We start from the raw sequence: 15,734 nt of genomic DNA on the forward strand, positions 1-15,734 counted from the left end.
TCCTTTAAGTCGGCAGGTGCACAGGTTTTTCTCCAGGAACCGGCCTGCCTAAAAGTCATCAAAGCAGGTCATACGTATTACCTCAATCAGGTCAAGGAAGCTGAGGCAGTGTTAGCAAAAACTTACTACTGTATAAAGGTGTTAGGACAAATAAACTTTCAGAAATATAATGGTGGTCCACAAGGTGCTGACTAATTGATACTGTACTCGGGGGGTCTAAGATTTATACATTTGAGGGTGAGGGTTCTTTAGACAGCTGCACCTACAGGTGGCTGTCCATCCAGCGGCAGCAGGTGCGTGAGGGGGGTTTTCCCACATGGTACGGGGGTAGAGGGCAGGGAAGGGGGCGGTAGAGGGAGGGGGGGTGGTGAGGAGGGGAAAAAAACAGAAAAGGACATGCCAAGTCTAAGTGAGAGTAACTGGGCAGTTTTCAGACCAGAAATGACCACGAATTCAAGGAAAGGGACAAATCGTATTGATTTAATATTTATTCAAAATGTGGCATTTTAAATGCCTAGTCTGGAATGTGTCAGGCTTGAATAATAAAAACAAAAGAAGCTTGGTCTATGAGGAATTGAAAATGTATGATCCACATTTGGGTATGTTAACAGAAACGCATATATGTTTTAAGGATAAGAAACTTTTGGGCCAATTGGGATACGAAAGGGTGGTATGTACTACTTTAAATGCTTCTGTTCGTGGAGTGTCAATTTTGAAGAAGCGACAATTGCGCGGGGAAGTGATTAAAACTGCTGCAGATAATGGGGGTCGATAAGCAATTGCGCAAATGCGGGTAGAAAATTGTAACTTTGTTTTTTGTGCCATTTATGGGCCGAATACGGATGAACCACGCATTTTTGATTGGTTGAATGTAGAATTAATTTCTTGGGAGGGAGAACTCATTCTGATGGGGGATTTTAATTGTGTGCTAAATTATGAACAGGATGTGACGAAGAGAGGGATATTCCGACGCATGCCTAAAACCAGGGCTGCAATTCTGGAATTAGCAAGGATACATAATGTAAAAGATGTATGGTGGAATCTCCATCCTGGTATACCAGGATACACCTACTATTCATCCCTCCATAAATTATGCTCACGTATAGATCTGGCGTGGGCATCAGATGAATTAATTGATTTAGGACATATGGAGATCTTTCCAAGAATATCATCGGATCATAACCCTATACTTTTTACATTTTGTATAGTCCAAAGGCCATTAGAACAGCGACCTTTTACGTTCCCTAGATATTTACTAACAGATGTAGTATTTGTAGCAGGCCTTAAGGAACTTATAATGGAATTTATTGAAATCAATATTAATACTGCTACTCTTTTATCAGTGTGGGATGCCTGCAAAGCCTCAATAAGGGGTCTAGCGCAACAATATGTATTTAAACAAAACGCATTGTGTAGGAAAGAAACCACTGTGGCAACCGCTAATATTTTGCTAGTTGAAAAACAATTAGCTGATAATCTTAGGGCTGGTGCGCTGAGCATTCAAGACATTGCTCAATTAGAAACCAAACGTGTTACTTTACGTTCAACTATTAAAAGCTCCCTCAGGGAGAAAAATAGTTGTACAATACTTAAATATAAACTTTCCCAATCTGAATGTGGGGATAGAGTAGGGAAGCTCCTGGCCTACAAAATTGCTGATGATCGGGCAACAGCTTTAATTAAATCTATTAAAGGCCCCAATGATATTCTATACTCCCAACCTGCACAAATTATGGGACAATTTGTTGCATATTATGAAAACTTATACACTCCCGAGAGCAGGAGTACGGAAGATTAGATACAATCTTATATAAACGAGAAACTACCTGTAAGAGAATATTTAGAGCAGGAAAGTATTGACCAATTGGAGGCGACGTATACACTAGCAGAGTTGCGTCTTGCTGTTTCCTCTCTTCCATCTAACAAGGCGGCAGGTGAAGATACACTTCCGATAGAATTATACAAAATTTGCGCGGATGAAATTTTGCCTCTTTTTTGTTTAGTAATTAATTTAGTTGGTGTTACAGGGAAGGCCCCAGACTCCTGGAAAACAGCTAAAATTATGTTTTTTTTAAAAAAAGAAACCACCTATGGTCTGCGGGTCTTACAGACCTATCTCTTTGATAAATGCTGATGCTAAAGCCTACTACAAAATTTTAGCAATGCGAATGGCACCTCTCATGCTGCATTTCGACGTGGCTGCAACTAATCTCACTCCACTCGGTATGATACTTTTAGATGCAGAGAAGGCGTTTGACCGAGTGGGGTGGGATTATTTGTGGGGGGTCTTGAAGCAATTCGGCATTAAAGGGCGCTTCCTTAGAAGCATACAGGCATTATACAGAGACCCCAACAGTAAAATCAGCTATGCTGGGTCACTCTCATTAACTTTTGCGATCTTAAGGGGGACTCGGCAGGGGTGTCCGCTATCAACCCTGCTTTTTGCTCTCTCTATGGAGCCATTTATTAATGCCTTGCAAGCTCAAGTTAAGATTGTACCGATGCAGCATGAAGACAAAATTCTTAAAATAACTGCATATGCGGACGATTTAGCCATTTATACCACTAACGTGGTGGATGCACTAGTAGGAATAACGGAAGAAGCTAATAACTTTGGAGCTATCTCCGGCTATAAATTAAATATTAACAAAACACAGGTTATCATAAATTATCAAGCCAACTCCTTAATGCAAGGACTTTGTAAGTCCGCAGTCTACTTAGGGGTAAAGATTTTCTATCAGTTCATGCTTGGTACTAACTCAAAACAATTCTTGGCAAAAGTGCAAGACCCAAATTATTTTAAATGTGTAAAATTAAGACTGCGAGAGATGCAGTACGTATTTGGAACCTGATTTTGAGTAATTGTGACACTTCCTTTTCTCATACTGAGCTACCACTCTGGGACAATCCAGGGCTTCCTGATATTTTTAGTGATAAAACTGGGCGGGACTGGGCTAAGTATGGAATCAAGACACTAGGAGACTTATATGGCACAGATGGTTTTCTACAATTTGCAACATTGAACATTTTGAACAACTTGCCCGAAGTAATGATATACAAATACATTCAAATTAAGGATTATCTGATACATAAGATGAATTTGAACCAAATTAATAGCTCAGGTATCTGGACTTGCTTTTATTCTACTAAAAGGAAGTCACTAATTAGTCTGGGATACAAGTGTCTTGGTCAAAATAAACTGGATGACTGCCCTAGATTGGCGCTAGAATGGACTACTGATTTAGAATCTAATGTGACATCCCAGAATATTTCAGCCGCTTTAGTTAATATTAATAAAGTAGTTCACTATTCTAGTCTGAAACTACAATTATATAGGACGGTTAGTCAACTTTATTATACTCCATTAAAAATATCTAAATGGTCACAAAACAATTCAGGTAGGGATCGCACTAAATGCCCTAAATGTGGTCTGGTGGCAGCAGACCTCATACATATGATTTATGCATGCCCATCATTAACCAGATACTGGTCAGAAATCGAAAATATTTTACTTCAAACACAGCTTATTAATACTTCAATCACTGCACCTTTGGTATTACTTACTATATACTCTACGGGCATCACCAATAGGAATTGGTTAAGCATAGCTCTGGCCTGTGCAAGATTGGTGATAGCCAGGGCTTGGATTACGCAGAACCCCCCTCCCACGATCAAGTGGTGGAATCTCTTACATGAAATTTACACTATGGAGGGTGCACTGGCCAGGAGCTGAGGCTTAAAAGCAACTGTTAAGTTCGGAAAGATATGGGACAACTTTTTGTAAATTTTATACTGATATAGTTAACGGAACCTTTGTGTTCAAGCTGGTGCTATTGATTTAGTATGGCTAAGAATTTCTATTTCTCTGTTCATTTGTCTTTTATTTCAGCATGTAGATCTGTACCTGTAATAACTGGAATTTTTCTTTTTGTATGTATACGAAAAATGCTGCTCTCCTTGACTTGCTTGTCAATAAAAAATGTGTAAAAAAAAAAGAAAACAAAGCTTCTGGAAATCTGAAGAATATGAGTAAATACAAAAGTAGTTTTGGTTAAAAAAAATAACCCCCAACAAAGGATCAAAAATAAATGGAATCTTCCACTCTGCCCATAAAACCTATACAAAAACACAATATGTCACCTTCACACAACAAACTAAATACAATACAAACAATATCACAATGCTTTACAAGCAACAGCGACATAATAAAATGAAGTAGTAAATGAAGCTTAGCTACACACATTATACTAAGGTTTACCTCACTGCACTATGTAACAGCAAACCACAACCAACTCTAAACTACAAACTAATATACTATCTTTACTACACCTATTGACATCCCTCTTAACCTGAAAACCCTAAATATTAACCTAGAAGTGGTCTCACCTTATCTGTAGTCCAGCAACAGGGAATCTTGGCTACCAGGAACCAAACTCACTGAACAATGATGTAAACAACAACATGGATGGTTTATGTAAAATTCCATAACAACTTGTTTGCAAATATAACAATAAATATATAAATGTATGATAATACAGACACCTTTATGTTTACTATTTTGACAGAATAAACTATATAAATCTATCTGATGCAATTATTTAAAAAATGTGTCATAAATTATGTTAAAGTATAGAAGTCTATTTTTATGTGTAAAAACAAGGACTATAAACCACAGAAACATTGCAAAATACACAGCAAGGCAAATCTTTACCTTAATAATCCTTATACTTCACAATAAATTATGCAATCTTAGATTTGTGAAAGTTTATTTTATAAATATATTGGGCTAAAATGGTCACTATGCTCCTCACCATATTGAGGTGTTCATTCAAATCAATGTCAGTAACATACACACAACTAAACTTCATGATTGCCCTGTAGAATTTCTATTGTTCCTGTTGTTGCTGTAGAAGTCTTGTATAAGCCTATTGAGTGCTGCTGAATGTAAAGGTGGTTTGATATTGTGATTCAGGTGCCTTTTTCAGCTAAAGTATCTATTAGCAATGTCCATTGTCATGTTATACTTCTTCCTAATTTAGTTAATCATCAGTCAGCACTGGGAGCATTTTATATCACAAGTGTATGTACTTGAGCTCAAATTTCTATAATCTATCTTCATTCTGTAGGATTTGTCTGATTTCAGCACTGAAAAAAAGAGGAGTGTTCATTTTAGTGTGACTAAGGAGCTATTACTCTCCTATACTATAGTTTTGTCAGGATCACTTGTATTCAACTCTGGCTTTAATAGATATTCAAACTGTATCCATGGCTATCTTTGAAGAGGAATTACCTTTGATACACAAACCTCATTCACCACCCGCTTGTTTTAAAGCCCACCCATTTTCAAGCCTGTCTCTGAGATCTTCAGGCACCAAGGAGAAACACTTTAAGTATTACCAGGTTTATGGTTTGCAATATATTTCCTTCAATCTGTATTTCTATATCATAAAATCTGTCAAGTGAGTTTACAGGTCTACCCCATGTTTGTATTTCAATGTTTTTATCACTAGGAATCATGGCCAGATATTGTTTGGGAGTCTGGCAAACTATGGTTATTTCTGGTGCGCTGTCTAGAAGTGCTACTGCCTAAGTTCCATTCTGTTGAAACACACACTTTTCTGAGGCATGCCTCTTCTTTTTTCTCAAACTAGACACTTGCTTCTTCTTATAAGAGCTTGAATCCAAACCTTTCTTTTCATTCTTTACATCAATCATTACATCACATACCCAAATCCCACTTTTTATTTGCTTCAGAGCATCTGGTAATACAGCTAAATAGGATGTACCATAGTATATACACTCTATCCCTATGAGTGACAAGCCCCTAAAGGTGAAACCATTCCAAGGGAAGATAAACACTCAGTATTCAATACTTGTCTTAGGTTTTTATGAGGGTAGACTGCTTCCAATTGATCGTCTTTGTGAGCAATCCAAAATGAATTTCATCTCCCTTAGTAAGCATTTTACCAATTATTACATTTATAATCTATGGACTGGTTATTTGCAGAAAAGGTACCTGTTCATGTGTTGGATCTGCAACATTAGTCCCTAACATTTGAAACATGCACTGCCTAAACAGTATATACACATGCACTAATTCTGTCATTAACTATTGTACCTGAACTGTAGTCAGGTTCTGTGTTCATCGGTACAAAGTGTATGCCACTAATGTTGGCCAGGTAGGTGGTGGATGGCTCAAGATTCCCTTTCTAATGGGTTTGAGTACATGTGGTAATCAAACATTTTAGCACAGATTTAGACCATGATTCCAAAATGTATTTCTGTGGAACTCCCTTTACTAGTTAAGTGCTTAACAAAATAATCTGCAGTAAAGGATACTGCTACCTCAACCAAGGAAGGAAACCAATATTGCAACGCATGTCTCTGCATTAGTAATAACTGGTAAGTCCCTGTTTATAGGCCCTGGGGAAAATCTGATAACTATTCCTACATTGGGCACCATGATAAGGTTTTACAAAACCCCTTGTAAATACAGCCCAATAAGATCTCCTAGGCTCTGAGGCAAGCACAGCTTTGAACAAGCTTACCAGCTTAGGATGGAGAAACAAATAGGCTGTGACCCATGCATCTCCCTCAATGCAACTGGATATATTGCGTATTGGGCATTGATCAAATCCTGCCAGAAACAATTAGGAATAAACTCTATTTTAATGTAGATTATTAAAACATCTTTCCCCAGCAAATGACTACATACAATAGAAGTCTTCACCCTCATTATAAAAGGCTTTATTTATGTATTCATGTCTTAATACAGAGAACCAGATATGAGAAACAACATTTGCAGAAATAAGCATTGTTATGTTATGTTATGTTAAAACTATATTTCTTGAGCGCACGGCTACCCAGAACGGGTGTCCCGGCGCTTTGGCAGAGTCCTAAACACAACCAAGAAAACCCAGAGGCAGAAACACTGTAGAGCCACTGGTTAGGCGGAAAAGAGGAACGTCTTGAGCTCCTTTCTAAAGGCCAGGAGAGTGTTAGCCTTACGGAGTGACAGAGGGAGCTCATTCCACCAACTAGCCGCCATGACCTGGAAAGACCGGCCTCCCATCCGCACGCGTTTGATCACTGGTACCTCCACTTTAGCCAGGTCAGCAGATCTCAGACTCCTCCGGGGGACGTAAAAAGCAATCCGCTTCCTGAGGTAAGCTGGGCCAATACAGTGGAGGGCTTTAAATGCCAACGTGAGGACCTTGAACCTAATTCTGCAAGCGATAGACAGCCAATGCAGCCTGCTGCGCAATAGAGAGGCACTAGCTCTCCGTGGAAGGCCAAAGATGGCTCTGGCCGCCGAGTTTTGGACAATTTGTAGTCTGGATACCAGATATTTAGGCAGACCTGAGAAAAGTGCGTTAGCGTAGTCTAAACGCAAACCCACAAGTGCTTGCACAATGTTCTTGCGATATTGAAGGGAAAGCAGTGGGAGGAATTTCCTCACCATCTTCAAAATGCCGAAACATTTCCCCGCCAAGCCCGTGATGTGGGGACGAAAAGAAAGACTGTCGTCGAACACCACACCCAGATTTTTGACTTGGGCAGAGGGTTTCTCAGGGGGGGAACATGTCGGAAGGCCACCACGATTTCCAGCCAGGGTCCTCAGCGCAGCCAAAAAAGAGCAGCTCGGACTTATCCGAGTTACATTTCAGGTTCTGGTGCTGAAACCATGCAAAAACGGCACTCAGGCAGTCTCTGATTCTGTCGCCATTAAAAACCTCTCCCTTCCTGCAAGTAAACAGGAGCTGGGTGTCATCAGCGTACGAAATGACCCGGGCTCCAAATGCCTCCGCGACCTTCGCCAAAGGGGCCATATAAATGTTAAATATGGTGGGGCTCAAGATAGATCCTTGAGGCACCCCCACCTCTAGCGAAGGCATTTCCGCGGAGAACGGTGGAGCCAAAATGAAAGCAATACATCTAAATATTTTGCACATTGGCAGAATGATTGATGAGAGTCATTAATATCGTTTTACTCAGGTTTCTTCTGATCCTAGTGTGTTTTTATGTTAGAGAAAAAATCTTGCCAAAATGAGAAGTCTTCTAAATGGTGCACAGACACCCCTGTTTATTATGTTCATATTTTTCCAGTTGCTGCTTGATCATGAGCGAGGCCACACTTCCCCTCTAGTTTTTTTTTATGTTCTTCAATGAGTCTGATAGCACACTGCTGGTGTCACCCTGACACAGAATGTTTGTTCTAGAAACTTTCTGGATTGTCTGAAGCTAGCCTCTACCCAAGAGTCTTTAGCATGGACTTTATGATAGTATTTCATAGCATTAATGTTAAAAATGGGATTCAGGGTTGTCATTTGGCCATAGAAAGTTAACAGTGCTATTAAGGCATGAGTGGTCATTCTTAGAAGCACATTTGAACTAAATATGAAATAGTTTTTTCTTTGTAACAAAAGAAGCATGGATAGTAAAATTAATTGAAGCAGGCCTTAATATAGCGATTAACAATCTGTCATCTTGTCTCCTCTTTGCAGCTGCTCCCCCATAATTCAGCCCTAATTCTGATACTAACATCATGAATACCCCACTAACTCAGATTTTTAGCCAACCAGCTCCTTATTTGCTATGTGTGATATTCACACCACACAATTTGTTTATAGAAAGGGTCGGCTTAACTCTAGAGACTTCATTTGAAAAAACTGCTGACATTTAAAGGGAAAAATCTTTTGGAATCAAAATCCCCAAAAATGCAATTTATATATCAATACAGTCTTCTCCTTCATTCACACTTAAGGGGTCATGGTTCTCAACAGTCGACCTGTTAATGCCCACCACACATACATTGTGTATATCATCAAATATAGGTAGAAAGATATGAATTTTGTAATAGATGTTTATCCTGATAATGGGTCTTAAATCCTCAGAGAAGATTGAGTCAACAATATTAAAGTTCAATTACATTGATTCATAGGAATGCTCAATAAGCAAGATATTGACTTCCCCTTCGTTTTCCTCTTTTGAATTACTGAATTTAGCATGTAAAACCACATCTGTTTCCGTGATCAACTTTCACATAATTGACCATCTTCTAAGAGCATATTTGTCTACCTGAAAGGCCTCAATTAGCACTCAATGGATGAATTACTATTTAATGTACATAACAGACACCTAACATTAACAAAAACAACTCATGAGACTCTACAAAGGCATTACTCTTTTTCTTTACCTATGCATGTGCAAGGCAAAGCCTTAAACCTAATCATGACTCAATACATATCCACGTCTCATTATCAATTAAATTTGCGATGTCTGATCACATGCTGATTCTGTTTACCTTTTAACTACACTACTACTGAATGTGTTTGCAGTAAATTATAAAATGTGTTAAAGGGGCAGAATGTAGAAAAACTACTGAATATATTATCTTGGCAGCCGCTGTCTCACAATACTGAAACAGATTATTCAACCCCTATAAGGATGTTGTGACAAGAGCGATGAACCCCCTTGACCTTCTGCCTAGGTTGAAACCATTTTACAGGTACTAAATAGTCTCTGTGAAAGGAGAACTAAGGAAGGTTGCAATATCTTAGCATACAAAGAAGGCACCCTGTGCAACAAGCAAAGTTGACATCTTTGTCACTAGGATTATTTTTGTTCATAGGGAAATAGGAAACACAGAAATGTTTTTATTTGGGAAAAGTTAGTTTGTTCTTACTTGGTTAACACTCTTTTAATTGCTGTTCATCAAGAATGTAAAGACTCTCTAGAAGTCTTTTCAACAAAGCTCCAGCAAATCAGAAATGTAATTTCTTCACCAGGCATGACAACTCACTGGATCCTTTTCCACCTCTTCTGTTTGAGTTTCAATCATCAGCTTCTCCCTAATATGATGATGTAATTGATGGAGCGGTAATTCCTTCTGGTAATTTCTCAATGCAAAACCCTCATGCTACCTCTAATTTACCGCTAAAAAGGTGTTGGGCACTTCACACCATGTATTACCTTCAGGAGACTTTAAATAATCATGAACAGTCAAAAAAGCAATTATTATTCAAGCCAATAAAGAGAGTTGTTGAGCATTTTAAAGGGTTTAATTTTCTAGTCAATAGTTAATTTTTCTCTGACCCTTTATTCATTAGTAAACTATCAATCAGGTTACAGAATTTGGAAAAACAGCATTAATACAGAACACATTACAGTCTGCATATAAGCATTACACGTAGGAAAGAAAATGTGGCACAAAATATCAGTCAAAATTTTTCAAGAGTTTCTAAGACAAATAGTTAAATAGTTGGCAAAAATCTCCCATTAAGAGAAATAAATGCATAAGTCAAATTCATCTTTTTAAACCTAATTAATTAGTCAAGGCATAAACTTAAAGTTTAGCATCTAATTCTATCCTGATCCACTGCATTCTCTGCTCCTGTCTGTGTCTAAAGAGCAAAACAGCCCGCCCTTCACAAGGCCTCAAAGGAATGTGGCCTGCAGTGCCAAAATATAACGTGCCAGGACTTTGGAAGAAAAAATCACCAGGGAACCCCCACCTGACTCTCCTCGGATGCCCAAGGGTGCACCCGTGACGTACCTAACCCATGTGAATGAAGCAAAGCCTAAGCCAAAATAAGCAAGAAGCCATATGAGCAAAAAGCCAACCCCGCCTATAGAGAGGTCATTATTTATACTCTAATTCTTGGCAGTCCACACAAAAATGTTGCATCTTCAGGAAAACCTGTACGTGATTGGTCAGTCACAATAGCATGAGTTCTCACTACCCTGACTCATTCTAAAAACCTGACTATACCAGTTTTAACAAAAGAAGCGCAAATGATTGAATACATTTATAAACGTTTGCAACATTTACTAGGAAAAATGTTTCATTCTAATTCTCTTCCTTCCTTCCACAGCACAGGCTAGAAGGACTTCTTCCGCAGTTTGAGTCAAGCTGGTGTCTGCGCATGCTCTCTTCTCTTCTAATGCAAGCCATAGCCTTGCTGGATTCACAGCAGCCATTTAATGGTAGGCCCAAAAATAAAACAGACACAAAAGAGAATATTAATTTCATGTAAATCAGCCCATTATGTTTCCCTCCCTCATACTAATACCACTTATAAATATTTACCTAGCCAAGCTATTAGTGTAAAGCAGCTTTTCTATTATTTATGACAACATGCTAAATAAATGTGCAATGTGCAACATAGCATTTTTATGCTTTAGTGTAAATTTTAAAAGCACACACCGTTAATACAGCGCACACAGCAACATACTTTAGTGTTTTAGATAGCTTTTTATGCAAAAAAGCATTTAGCCCCATGTGTAGTGTTTGGTGCATTATTAATTCACACACATTATAAAAAGAGGTGTTTTTAACTGAAAATGTTTATCTAAATATGCAACAAGTCAAAGTCTTTTAAGACAGAAATAGTGAATTTTAGATTACAAGGAATGAGCTGGGAAGAGAGAAACACATTCTATTAATCTTCAAAGCTAAACAAGCCACTTTTCTCTACACTGAAAAAAACACATGTTAATTCAGCAAAAGCATTTCAGACTGAATAGGCCTCACTTCCATGTTTTTCATGTGCCATGTTTTTAACTTGCACCAAAATGTGCGTGGCAATTTAAATGCAGTTTGTCTGAAGCACAAAAATAAAACAATGCCTGACTGGAGATGAAATCTGCTCCATCATAATACCTGCCAAGTTTCCCAAAGAAATCTTTCAAATATTCTCTAATCACTGGGGTAGATTAGTCATTGCCTCTGTATAGAAGGAAATATTTCCGATTGAAGTAACACAAATAAATTACGCGTCTCTTAAAAAATAATTTATGTAATCTGAAATGATCTCTCATACTAACCTTCCAAGGCTGAAAAAGGTCTTTGAAAAATGGGCTTCAAAAACACGTGCAACTTCTGTCACGTAATCCAGGCCACACCAGCAGTACTGTAAGAAATGTTCTTTATTAAAAAGGTTTATGGGCATGACGCGTTTCGAGTACAGGACTCTTTATCAAAATGCCACTTGCTGCACAAAGGTGGGTTCGTTGGATTTCATTAACGGGACTCTTTAGACATTGAAAAGGGACCAAGTCCATTACTTCCAGATCTTAAAGGAGCAGTTCATTTTCAAGTTTTTCTTCATTCATTGTAACTGTTTTTTCAAACCTAATAGCAAAGTCTTTAGTACCAATTCTTAATGAATTCATCGAACCCATAGTGGTTTGACTTACTGGTTACTTTGCCACTTAGTTCAGGTTGATGTTCGATTTTCAATGCTGGGACTTCAGTACCCACAATGCTCCACAACTGCTCCTTATTCATTACTGGTTTCCAATGTTGATCGCGGTGAAACCTCACTTAGTGCATCTTGATCTGGGTGCAATTCATGCTTTTAAAAGGAAATTTCCATAACCCAGTCATGATGCGCCGGTAATTATTTCACTACCACCTGAGCAGCTTAAAATCCTTCAAGCCTCCTGCCTTCAGTACGCCGTGCTTTCGTCAATCCCTCTGCACATCCTAGTTGCTGGAAAAAGTTCAGTCACTTCGTTTTCGAGGCGGGCCACCCGTAGTAGCCTCTTCCATCATGCACTCCATTCCTGTGCCTTTCGCAGCCGGAAGGCTCCCTTTCAACAAGCTTCTCGCTTCCGTCCCTTTACCTGACAAAGGGGGTGCCTCTCCCAAGCGGATTGGGGACGGGTCTAGAAGTGTGTCAGACACTTCAGTTAAATCTTCAAAAACACGTGCAACTTCTGTCACGTAATCCAGGCCACACCAGCAGTACTATAAGAAATGTTTCTTATTAAAAGGTTTATGGGCATGACGCGTTTCGAGTACAGGACTCTTTATCAAAATGCCACTTACTGCACAAAGGTGGGTTCGTTAGATTTAAATAACGGGACTCTTTAGACATTGAAAAGGGAACAAGTCCATTACTTCCAGATCTTAAAGGAGCAGTTCATTTTCAAGTTTTTCTTCATTCATTGTAACTGTTTTTTCAAACCTAATAGCAAAGTCTTTAGTACCAATTCTTAATGAATTCATCGAACCCATAGTGGTTTGACTTACTGGTTACTTTGCCACTTAGTTCAGGTTGATGTTCGATTTTCAATGCTGGGACTTCAGTACCCACAATGCTCCACAACTGCTCCTTATTCATTACTGGTTTCCAATGTTGATCGCGGTGAAACCTCACTTAGTACATCTTGATCTGGGTGCAATTCATGCTTTTAAAAGGAAATTTCCATAACCCAGTCATGGTGCGCCGGTAATTATTTCACTACCACCTGAGCAGCTTAAAATCCTTCAAGGCTCCTGCCTTCAGTACGCCGTGCTTCAGTCAATCCCTCTGCACATCCTAGCTGCTGGAAAAAGTTCAGTCACTTCGTTTTCGAGGTGGGCCACCCTTAGTAGCCTCTTCCATCATGCACTCCATTCCTGTGCCTTTTGCAGCCGGGGGGCTCCCTTTCAACAAGCTTCTCGCTTCCGTCCCTTTACCTGACAAAGGGGGTGCCTCTCCCAAGCGGATCAGGGCCGGGTCTCGAAGTGTGTCAGACACTTTAGTTAAATCTTCAAATACACGTGCAACTTCTGTCACGTAATCCAGGCCACAACAGCAGTACTGTAAGAAATGTTCTTTATTAAAAAGGTTTATGGGCATGACTCGTTTCGAGTACAGGACTCTTTATCAAAATGCCACTTGCTGCACAAAGGTGGGTTCGTTAGATTTAAATAACGGGACTCTTTAGACATTCAAAAGGGACCAAGTCCATTACTTCCAGATCTTAAAGGAGTATATATTTATATATATATATATATATATATTCTGCTCAGTGGGGATTTGTCCTTCACAGGTAAGCGTTTCTCCATTTGCTTTATTTGGTATGGACAGTCGCGCATTATAATTCACCGCACCTGATGAAGCCCTACGCGTTTCGAGGCATCTCTTCTTCAGGGGCCAATCAGAAGAGGACATGCAGGAAACCTTCTCCTTGTTCAGTGATATCGTGCCCCATGATTGGATGCTCTTGATGAGACTGCACGTAGCCTTATGGGAGTTGGAGTCCTGAAATTAAGTCCTGAATGGATGCCCTCTTATCTTGATGCGGAGCGTTCCTGTTCTCAATCCATACTTCAAAAAAAAAAAAAATATATATATATATATATATATATATATATTTTTTTTTTTTTTTGTATGAATTGCACTTTGTAAGATGGCCGCCGCATTCGTAACGCTTGCTAAAATCCTTCTTTTATGTTTAATACTGTTTGGAAAGTAGAAATGGTGGTTGTGATCACAAACAAAACGACACTGACGAAGCCGGAAGGCGAAAAACGTCTGTCGGGGGGTGAAGGGGTCTGCAAATAAACATCGTTTAAAAAGGATACTTGTGTGCTTTCCGTCTGTCGGCGTTACGAGCTGTTCACGTTGGGATATATATATATATATATATATATATATATATATATATATATATATATATATATATATTTTATTTTATTTTTTAACTACTGGCGGTCGCTAGTAGGTAGTTATAGTTAGGACTTATTATCCATAGGAAAACCGCAGCATGCTATTGCCAATAACTTTGGCGTCTATAGTTTAATCTTCTTGAAATTTTCCCAACTTTTGGTCAGCTCAGTTCTGCTCCTTCCCTAAAAGTTTGGGCGTGATTGGTCAAGCAGGGCCCAAGAAAAAAGGGGGTTCCCAAAACGTGTTTTCCCCATGCAATTTCCCATAGGACCTTTAGACACGGCTACAGCCCGAATGGCTGAACGGAATTACAACAAATTTGGCAGAGAGGTATTTCTCAGTTCCAACTTGTGCCTTTTACTTATATGGTGTCAATGTGTACAGTAGTTTCTGAGAAAATTAGGGTTAAAGACATATATATGTCTATGGGCGTGGTGGATCCGCGGATTGTGCGAGGATTGGCATCGTAGCGTAAGAGCACCGTCCCGATCATGCACTCAATTCTAATTGGTTGTCAAGCAGTTGTAAACCAGGAACTGTTGGCAGCCATTTTGTGCCTCGGTAGAAGCGAGGGTGAAGAAGTCTGTGAAATATGTGTGCAACATGTGAACTGGGGCAGGGTAGACACACCCTGACCCCCTAGGACCAGTAGGGCAGAAAAAGTAGTAATTGTTTTTGTTTTTTAAGTCGCGGGATGCGCGTAGGATCCGCGCATTTCGCTGCTGAAAAAAACGTTGCATGTGTTTTTGAGATGCACATCAAGCTTATGTGTTTAGATCTTTGGTGGCTCTAAAAAGAGCCCTTGTGTTTATTGAGAGATTTTAGTACCTACAAGTAAGTACTGATGCAGAGTCTAAAGTTTACGAGGAAGACTCTGTTCCCTTCATCTGTAAAATGTACGCCATCTTTCCTATAGAAGCCATGTTATGTTATGTTATGTTAAACTTATTTATTAGGCGCACAGATACTCCAGCAAAGGAGCGTCCTGGCGCGCGCCAGGTAGCAACACAACACAACAGGGCAGAGGAGAAAGAACAAGGGAACTAAGGAAACAAAAAGGTTTTTACAGCCCGCCGGAAGGAGAGCAAATCCCCAAGTGCACGAATCTCAAAGGGAAGAGAATTCCATAACGCGGCGGCACACACTTGAAAGGAGCGGCCGCCGGCCCGGCAACGCTTAAACCGGGGAACAACAGCAAGTTCCAGGTCGGAGGATCTTAAGGCACGGCCTGGAATATAATGGGACAGAAGGTTGGAGAGAATCAGAGCAGGGGATCCCTTAATGATCTTGTAA

General features: G+C 39.4%; 1 protein-coding gene across 1 annotated transcript in view; it reads left to right on the forward strand.

Annotated features, from left to right (window-relative positions):
* Nucleotides 1-15,734, forward strand: part of STK32B (serine/threonine kinase 32B) — a 1,644,519-nt gene that overhangs the window by 1,301,466 nt on the left and 327,319 nt on the right. The window lies entirely within an intron of this gene.

This window comes from Lissotriton helveticus, chromosome 2_2 (genome assembly GCF_964261635.1).
Source record: "Lissotriton helveticus chromosome 2_2, aLisHel1.1, whole genome shotgun sequence".
Classification (NCBI taxonomy): Eukaryota; Metazoa; Chordata; class Amphibia; order Caudata; family Salamandridae; genus Lissotriton; species Lissotriton helveticus.